Raw genomic sequence first — 9,739 nt, forward strand, 5'->3', positions numbered from 1 at the left:
TATGAGAGGACGTCATCTTTTCAAGCATTTCTACCAAGTTTCTTCCTATCTAACTTACAGTTAAGTAACTGTCATCCAAAATTGACTTCCCTTTTGGCATGTTTGTCCCTTGTTGTACTGTCAGAGGCCAGTAAGTGGTTTCTTTTAATATTTAATGGTCAACTTTGTAAAATAAGAGTTTATGCTTGCTTCTGATCTGTGTTGAATATATTTAAAAATAAGGTCAGTGTTATTTTCCTGCTATGGTTTTAGTATTGCATTCCTTCTAGCTTTGTCAATAATGCATAAGTTTTCCAGATTATTATGTAAAAAAAAAAATGTGTAATTGCAGATCAAAAGGATTTTGCTTACTAAGAAAAAACAGATTTGCAATCATGAGATACTTGTGCAAACCAGTGACATGGTCATGTTTAAAAGATCACAGAAAGTATCAAGTCTTTTTCCTAAATCTTTGTACTAATCTCTAATAGAGATGAAGAGGAGCTGTGTGCATAAGCGCATGGCAGAACACAAAAATGAGCTGGAGACGGGACCCAAAGAGCTGCTTTCGCCAAGTGAGCATGTGCTTTGATGTTGGCCAGTCCTTAATGGAAAATGGCCACTTGTCCTGGTGCTCAGTCACTATTGGCTGGATAATAATTATACAGAGGATAAATTTGATGTGTCTACTTTTCAGTTTAGCAAATCCCTCTTGAGTCTCTTGCTGTTAAAAGATTTCCCTTAAGATGAAAAAAAGGCTTTCTTCTGGAATTCAAAAGAAAACCCCTCGATATGCAATAATTCTTGTTGAGAAATAGGAAGTTTTATGGCAGATCAAATTATGACCCATCTTGGAGAATGGTTACACTTGATGAAAAAGCCATACGGTATTTCTGAGTGGTTACTTCAGTGATAGATATTACAAAAACTATTGATGGTGCAACCTATTTTTTATCCTGCAGTCTAGAAGTTTAGAAGCTCTTACTATACCTTTTCTCTCGCCATAATTTATGTGTAGGTTGCATATATATATAAATGTGTACATGTGCATTTATAGAGTGTTTACCTTAGCATTTATTATGATATGACACACTGCACACATAGACAAGCATTTAAAAATACAGAATATTAACACTTTGAGTCATCTTTCTACCAGTCTACTGCTTGCGAAGAGCATTGCTTCATGAGAAGAAAAGTGTGAAATACCAGAGTCATTTAATTTGAACCCTTGCAAGAAATTCCCTAAGAGTGGTTTAGTCATTGCACCCTGATAGATGAGTATTGTGTCATTAACATCCCCTCAGTATTTTTATTTTGTAGGCTGGTTGAGTACTGAGATAGCTCATATGTTTGCATTTCTTGTCAGCAATTCCACTTGTGGAGCTTTTCGAGGCAATAGGACTTTGAGAACAGCCTAGAGCGTTTTATTTCTTGTGGTCTCTTCTGCAATACATCTAAAAGCTCTTTTTTTTTTTTTTTAAATATACATTCTGCTGTTACAGATCGAGCATTAAAGCCACTGTGCAGGAACAGATTGTGAGAGCTGTTTTTGCAGATGACTTGTGAAGCTGGACTTTGAGGTCTTTTTCCAGTTCTTTCTACCATAAATTTAGTAGGAGACATACAGTAATGCTCTCTAGTTTCTCAAATTTGAAATTTGATACATTAATCCTGAATCATTTTAACAAACCAGCACACATGTTGCAATTTACCTGTTGTGTTAACACTAAATTTGTGAGTTATGCTTACTATACATAGTAGTACGCATAAAGTAGACAGAGTTTGATATCTTCCAAATAATTTAGAACCAGTTCACCTTAAATGTTCCTTTATAAAGCTGTAGAAGGTCTGGACAGCTTGATTTGTTTATAGTGCAATAGCTGATAACAGGATCTGTTCTCCAAGTGGGGTGTGTGTGTGTGTGTAATGAGAGCTAAAACCTGAAGTCCCCTGTGCTTTCAGAAAAGAATAGGCTGCACAGCCAGATTATTTATTACTCTGATTTTGCATAATTCTGCACTAATTACAAATTTATAAAACAAAACTTGGTTTAACATGATTATATCTATGAGGAGAAGGTACTCTTTCCAGGGAACAAGGGAACAGATTTTTCAGTACAGTATATGAAGAATAAAGAACATTTAAATTATCCCTCTCAAACATACAAAAGTGTCCCCAGGAGCTATCAAATTCCTCAGAGATAACTGGAAAAGCTATTTTAAGTAAGCTGCATTCGTAAAGTCTTGAGAGACTAAAACTCAGAGTTAAATTCGATGAAGAAATCTCTTGTAGAGCTAAGAACAGGGACCAGAGTTCAAGTTGAGGCACTTAAGATTATCCTCAGAAATGAAAATGGCTTTATTTTTGTACATGGTGGATAGTAAAGGCTAAATTTTGACTTTCTGGGATAATCTTATGGCTTGTAGTTGTCTTCTCTTACTTCCATCAATTTTCGTCTTTTCCAGTTAGAGACCTTCTCTGACTCTGTGTTTGGAAATGTCGTATTTTGAGTACATGCGAGATAAATGTACTACAAGGGACACCAGTGTGGAGTACAGAGAGGTGCTGCCAGCTGACAGTGCACTTTCGTGTAATTTACTTGGCTCTTAGCAGGAGGCACTACTATGTGTGCTGTAGCTGAAGGCAGGACCCAGCACAGGGAATGAATTTCTCCTCTGTGGAATATCTGCAGCTCTGGTCTTTTGGTTTAGCAGCCCTCTTGCAGGTGTCATTAAATATCATAATTATATCTATATAGAAATAGATTTAGGCATATGAAGGTATTAACCCTTGCAAATACTCTGCTTTGCTAATTTATTTGCTGTTAGTCTCTGAATCAGCTATGTGATTGGTGTGTATATCATGCAACCTGTTAACTGTTAGGATACTGTTTAGGAGCCACTGAGAAGAGCTGAAATACTCCACCTAAACTGAAAGGAAAATGCCAAAAAAGATAGTGTTTTAAAACAAGTATTCCCTAGCTCTCATAAACCAAGCAGTCATTTTTAATGGATATTGAAACATTTGTTTTAAAACATTGTAAATAATTAAATAGCCCATCTGAATAGTCAACACTGGGTGAATATATCTGTTGATCACAGCACCCACTTCCAGCACAGCGACCACCTTTATTATCAGTGCAGCAGTAACTGCAAATGCTGCCTACCCTTTTGTGCAGGGTGTTTTGCCCCGGTGCTATTTCAAGAGAGCTGTTATGCCTTTTGGCATGAGAAAATGCATTGCAAGAAATGATGCCCCAAGTTTTCACCCTACAGTTCAAGAATAAATTACAAAATGACTAGAGACTTAAGCAAAAATGCATGTGCCGAAAAGCCGAGGGAAGAATAAGAAACAGCTGCAAACATGCCCCTTTCTGCTGAAAACTGTAGCCAGGGGATGGCAGAACAGAGTGCTCAGGGTGACACTGAGCACTGTGCAGTGCAAGGAGGCCACTGCACAGCTGCCTTTGCTGGTACAATTCGCTGCATGCAGCAGTAGATGGAGCTAATTAACTGCTCTTCATGATTGAATGAGCAAATAGAAATGGCAAACGCTAGCTAAGGAGTGCTCCAGGGAAAGGCTGTTACAAGCTGACATTTGTACTGTGGTAACTAGGTCATGTTTGTAGTGACAGATTAATCAAAACAGGACAAAACTGCGTTATTGGATAAACTGTTGAGGCTTTCTGCTTTTCATGCTAAAGTTCAGACTTCTCCATCCCAGACTGTCCATCCCAGTCAACAGTCATGTAAGACACCTAAATCATGACAGTTTTCTGCACATTTGCAAAGTAGCATTGTGACCATAAAGCCTGGGACTTGATACCTGAATTTGTTGTCCTTATGTCTACTTATAACATCCTGTAGGTTATAATATTTCAGATGAAAGCCTTGCAGTATCTCAGGCATTTCGAAGCAGGCAGATCCTCTTCAGACTCCTGGCACTGTTTCCAGCTTTCCTAGAAAGACTTAAGAATCCTAAATAAACTTTCCCAGGTGATTTCCTGGTTTACTCCTTGCTGTTGGCACCACAAGGATCAAATGAATTCTAAAAGCCTGTGCAACTCCTGTGGGAAATTTCCCTTGGCAAGGGGGGATTTTAAACACTGGGGAGTGGAGCAGCGGGATTCTTTAGGGCTGATGAAACAGGTGGCTGCAAAAACAATCACAACAATCACAATCTGAGTGATGAAGACTAGATTAAATTCTGCTTACTGTACAGAAGTGGTTGCTTGACAGTGCCTGCAGTAGATGGGCTTGGCATGAGTTTCAGGTCTGTAAAGAATTTGCCACTACTTGTTATATAACTTTATAATTGAAAACGGGTCCACTTTAATAATATTACCAAATTCAGCTTTTCATTAGTTTCCATCTGGAGGCATCCTTCTTCCTCAATCTCTTCTCACAGTCAAACTTTCCATCCTTAAAGAGAGGGATAAAGTGGCATTAGGGTGTTTCAATCTCTTGATGTGAATCTAGCCATATAATTTGGTTTCTGGGTGAGGTTCCAAACTGGAAGGGACCCTGTTTTCCCATTCTAGATCAATCACAGCCAAAATTTCATAAGAGAAATTATGAGATATTAGCACCATTGCATACACCTACAGACCAAAGTCCTCGTTCACCTTCAAACTCTATACTGATTTAAAATTTAATCTGTATTTAACCACTGGATAACTTCATCTGTATTAATGCACAAGCAGCTACACTACTGTTGCTTCCCTTGCTATTGCAGGTAACTGATTTTGTATTCTAGACCCTAGAAAGATCTGATTCTGGGGTCATTTGATTTCTCAGAAAGGAGAGGAATGCTCCTTGTCTGTTTTAAGGGCAAGTAAGGAGTGGATACAGAGCAACTCCTGCAGCACGAACTCTTAGTGCTCGGCAGCTTTGGAAGCAGAACAAGTTGGTGAAGTTAGAGAGAGAATAACATGAAAGGATAAAAAGGATTTCAAACCTGAATTACATATTGAGTTTCTCAGCTCGCATGCCCCTGACCCTCATGCTGGCATCAGCGATGTTGCTATAAACAACATTCATTGCATTTCAGAAACAGTAGCAAGCCTGTGAGATTTGCCGCTGTGAGAAAAGCTAGCATTACACCCTCTGACACATCCTGGAGCCTGTCCATAGCTGTGTCATCTGCTCCTCACAAAATATACAGCAGCCCTTCTGTTTTGGTCATAGATACCACAGAAAGACAGATGAGACCCTGGAATGAGTTTTACTTGGACTATAATTTTTTTAAGTAAAGACCTCTGATGATATCTCCTGCAGGTAAGGACACCTTCACTGTTTGCAGGACCTGGGATCATCGTCTTCACTCTAAAGACTTATAGAGATAGAGGAAAAGGGATTATCTCCTTGTTTCTTATATCCCAGTTTCTTTAGGAACCAGTTCATTCCCGTTTACTGAACACATGCTCTGGATGTCTGCTACTACAAGGTACAAGTTCTGCCTGCAGATCTTCCCGTATTTCCTGCAGAAAGCCAAAGAGCCTTTGGAATCATATTTTTATCCTTAGAATCAGCATTGGGTGGATTCTGCTAATAAAAACTATTGATATTTTCCATTCATGGAACTGACCTACAGCTGGTTTATTCTACGCTTGGCTCTCTCTAGGTTACATCATCAGCAGATCTGTCACTGCAGCAATTCTGGCCATGTCACTAGCTACTTAGTAGCTAGTGTGCTACTGAACACTGCTGGTTCGATCCCAGGCTCCTTTTTTGGCTTAGTCCTTAATTCTATCTCATTGCCTAGTTCCCAGGTTATCACCCTTTGAGCCTCTTGTGATCTCCTTCAGGAGTCTAAAAGCAACATCCTGTAATGCTAGCTATGCCCTGCTATTAAACGAGTGAGCTCCTTGCTGATGACCTTGTATAAGTTTTCAAGACCATCCACATAACTGTGGATCAAATGTCCAGCCTTGTGTCTTGCCCATCCAGTCACTATTCCTCATTATCTGAGGATTTTGAAGTCTGCAGCTTCCTATGCTCCAGTATCAGTTTAATTATTACTGGACAATCTTATGCACTGCTGGCCCACGTTTTGCTAAGCCCAAAGGACATAATTCTGGACTGAGTCATGCATCTCTGTATAGGATCCCAAATGGATGTCACGTACATGGCTGCCCTTGCACCCTTCCCAACCAGGTGTGCTTACATATGCTCGTGTGTTAATTCTGGTGGAGTAAACATCCAACTCAAAAACACAATTTTACTGTTGTTCTGTGACTGTACTTTCCAGCACATTGCAGATGCTACTTAAAACCTGATGAACTTTTGAGGAAGTGAGGTGTTACAGCAGTCATTGCAGTAGAGCTATCTGCACTTGGTTCCCCTATGCAACCCCAAATAAACATGCTCTAAGAGTCCAAAATGAAGAGGGAAAAGTCATTTGTATTAGACCAATTTCTAACCTTTGGACCAATAATCTCCAAGCTGCATTTACCTTGTGTTGCCTTAGAGTCTTTGGAGTGTATCTGTGCCCCTATTTGTTTGATTCAGCATCAGTTTACCTGTTCTGTAAACCAGTGCACCTAACGGGCTGGTCTGTATTTCTGTTATCTCAAATTGCTTGGATTAGCACATCATTCTTTACCAACAGAGCAAAAACCTGCTTTTGTATCTTTAGCATCTCTACGTTGCAAATATTTTAGTTGCATTTCCCTTCACTGAAGTCCCTGCGGTGTTCTTTGGTAATGTCAGGTGTCCAGCTGCACTGCCATGCTGTATGAAAAAAAGACAGAGGGACAAGCCAAAATCATCAATTTTAATGATATTTCAACATCATCCCGGTCCTGTGTCATTCCGGTGTACACTGCAGCCATCAATCTATGTTTGTCTAAAACATTCTGTGCCAGAGCCTTAAATGTAGAGAGGGCTGAACAGGCTAATTTATTATATTTTGACAAGGACAAGCCTCATCTGGCAATCCAGAGTAGCTGAGTGCATCTGGCAAGTAATGCATCCACTTTCGCAGATCCAAATTGCTCTGTTAGTTTTCATGACCCTCTTATCTCTGGCCTGTCTCTATCCATCCTGGCTTCCTTATCACATAATGGGATTGTGTCTGTATCTTCCAATTTTATTTTGATTGGTTTTCAGTGGGCACTATGCCGAGAGCGCTCACTGGTGCATAAGCCCCTCTTGCAGAACAGGGGGTTCTGGTAGCATCAGGAGCCGGTGCTGCAGAATGTGTGTGTACATCATCCTCATCCGCAGTGCGGAGACTCTTCCCTGGCCTTGCCTGCAGCCCCTTCCTTCCTCACTCGGCATCCCAGGAGCTGGCGAGAGACAGTCTGCAACCAGACTGCTTCGAGCTTTAGGGGGAGAACGGGAAACCTCTCCCCACACCTCTATGAAGGGTACCAAGTGTTTCTGAGGCTTAAATGTATGGGAAAAACAGTATAAAGTTACATGCTTCTTTATCTGCCCACTGATTCCTGCTCCTGCATTTTTGAACCCATTGTCCTATTTTCACCAAAAATGCTAAAAGAAACAAATTGCTGAAGATAGGGAGTTCGTACAGGCTTTGTGAAAATCACTGTCCACATAGAAGAGATGTGTGGCTTTTGTCCGCTGAGAACACACTGCAGGAATAGCTTGAGCCTTTTAAGATATGAAAGAATGTGTATAGAAGAGAGCACATAGAAGAGCTGCAAACAGAGGAGAAGCTTCAGTCACAATTTACATCTTTGCAGACATGAGAGTCTATCAACACTGAAACACAAATCTGCAGAAAATCAGGCTTTATTAGTCCCAATATTCATGAGCTACTTTTTTTTTCCTCTGGTCCTCAGAGGCTGAAAATGAGGCGGGCAGGAGAAACACTACTCTGTTTGTTTTTGTTATTCCCGAATTACAGCCTAAGTCAGAATTTATATCTTCAGCTTGGTCTGTATGAGAAGCCTATACAAATTATACTGCTGGAGCTATAGAAAAATATTTATAGCCCTAATCTTTCTCTTGCTCTCCTTCTCCCCCGCTTTCCTCCATTTCATCTGTGTAAATACTCTCTTCTAGTATTAGACTAACTTTTATTTCTTTTTTCTTCTGCTGAATTTAAACCCCTCTCTTAAGCTAACATGAGCTAATTCAAAAATCTGGCTGCCTCCTTCACCTCCTGCTCCAGATGGCCTTGTGAAAATCAGACTGCAAAAAACAAGAGGAAGGAATTATTGAATAAAAGGAACTTCGCTTTTGTATAGAAGAAGAATTAAAGTTAAAATGTTGATATGCAATTGAATCAAATGCATTGTGTTTCTCTCCTAAATAGATTAGGTATTTGTAATCCTGATTTAAGTGCAGATCTAGTTTTATCTAGAACCTGTAAAATGAAGTCACCATCAGGAGAGGGTGCTCTTAGCTCATGTTGCTTTGCTATTGTTTTGACCATATTGGTGGTAAATTGCAGAATTTTCTTTTCTTTCTGCTGGGATTAGTATATTTTTTTTAATAAAATGTTTTATTGAGAGTCTTCACTAAATACATCATTCTCTGTACTGCACCATGTGTAAAGTATTCGCTCAAATCTTTGGTTTCCTCTTGAGTGTTCTATATGCTCTAGAAGTTTTCCTGTAATACTAGCAGAAGTCATTCCACAACAAACTTGCTCTCTGGGCTCACACTATTTTTTATGCTAGTTCTCATGCAGTCACACTCTGGTGACATTACTGTTTTTAGGCATTGAATGATCAGAGTCTCTGACTCACTGCTGTGGAAAACATTTAAAATTTGTAAAAGCAGCAGCTCATTCTAATGCTACTTGTATTTTTATCCAAGTGCTATAGAGAACAGATAGTATGTAACTTAAATGATCAGTTTCCAATCACTGAGGCATCAATAATGTCTAAGTATTCACAGATATCCAATTAATTGATCTTTAGAGGTCTGCGGAGGTCTGTTTAATAAAAATTTAGCACTGCAGACATAATCTTTTTTTTTCTTTTTTAAAGACATAAATCAGCAGAAACAAACACTTAGCATTTAAGCAGAGAGTTCACTTCATGGAGTGTGATCTTATCAGATAATACCAGACATTTGATTTTCTTTATTACAACAAAGTGCTGATCTTAAAAGAAAACCCACAAACAACAAAAAGCCTTTAAAAGGGAATTGATATGGATAGGTGGTTTCTTTTTATTTTGGAGAACCAGTCTTGAAAGATGATTAAATTTTTATGCGCTCCCACCTCTAGGACACAGGAATAAGTCATCCGTAATTTTGCATCCACATTTGCAGACCTGATGTGCTTGCTAGACATTTTGTCACAGAGGGTAAATTCAGGGTAACTAGAAGGATGGTGCTTGCTTTAAGGAGGAGTGACAGGGCATTTAACCCATCCCAGCAGGATCAGCATCAGGATTGAGATAGATCGTAAAAGGCCCCACTCACACTCTGTGCTACAGGCATGTGAGCCTGTATATATCTGTATGGATATATGCGTGTCTTGAAAATGAGTGTCTTTTATGGACTGCTTCCTTCTGCCCTTATGAGACTGCTTTTCAATTATGAGCATCAATGGTTTGGTCAAAAATCAAGCCAAGTATTAAACAGAGATCCTGCAGGTCCATGTGCAAAGAGAAACTACCCCTCAGAGTGGTCGTTTGGGAAAGGGTGAAGAAAGTAAGTGGAAGAAAGAACAGCCTCCCTGCCCCTTGGAGTCTGCTCACACCGGGGGAAAATGAGTGATCTTTGCAGGACTCTGATTAAGGAAAACCTGCTTCCACCATTCGAGACTTAGTTCTTTTTCTGAA

Source organism: Tinamus guttatus, unplaced genomic scaffold (genome assembly GCF_059628265.1).
Source record: "Tinamus guttatus ecotype Peru unplaced genomic scaffold, ASM5962826v1 Tinamus_guttatus_pri_ptg000314l, whole genome shotgun sequence".
Lineage (NCBI taxonomy): Eukaryota > Metazoa > Chordata > Aves > Tinamiformes > Tinamidae > Tinamus > Tinamus guttatus.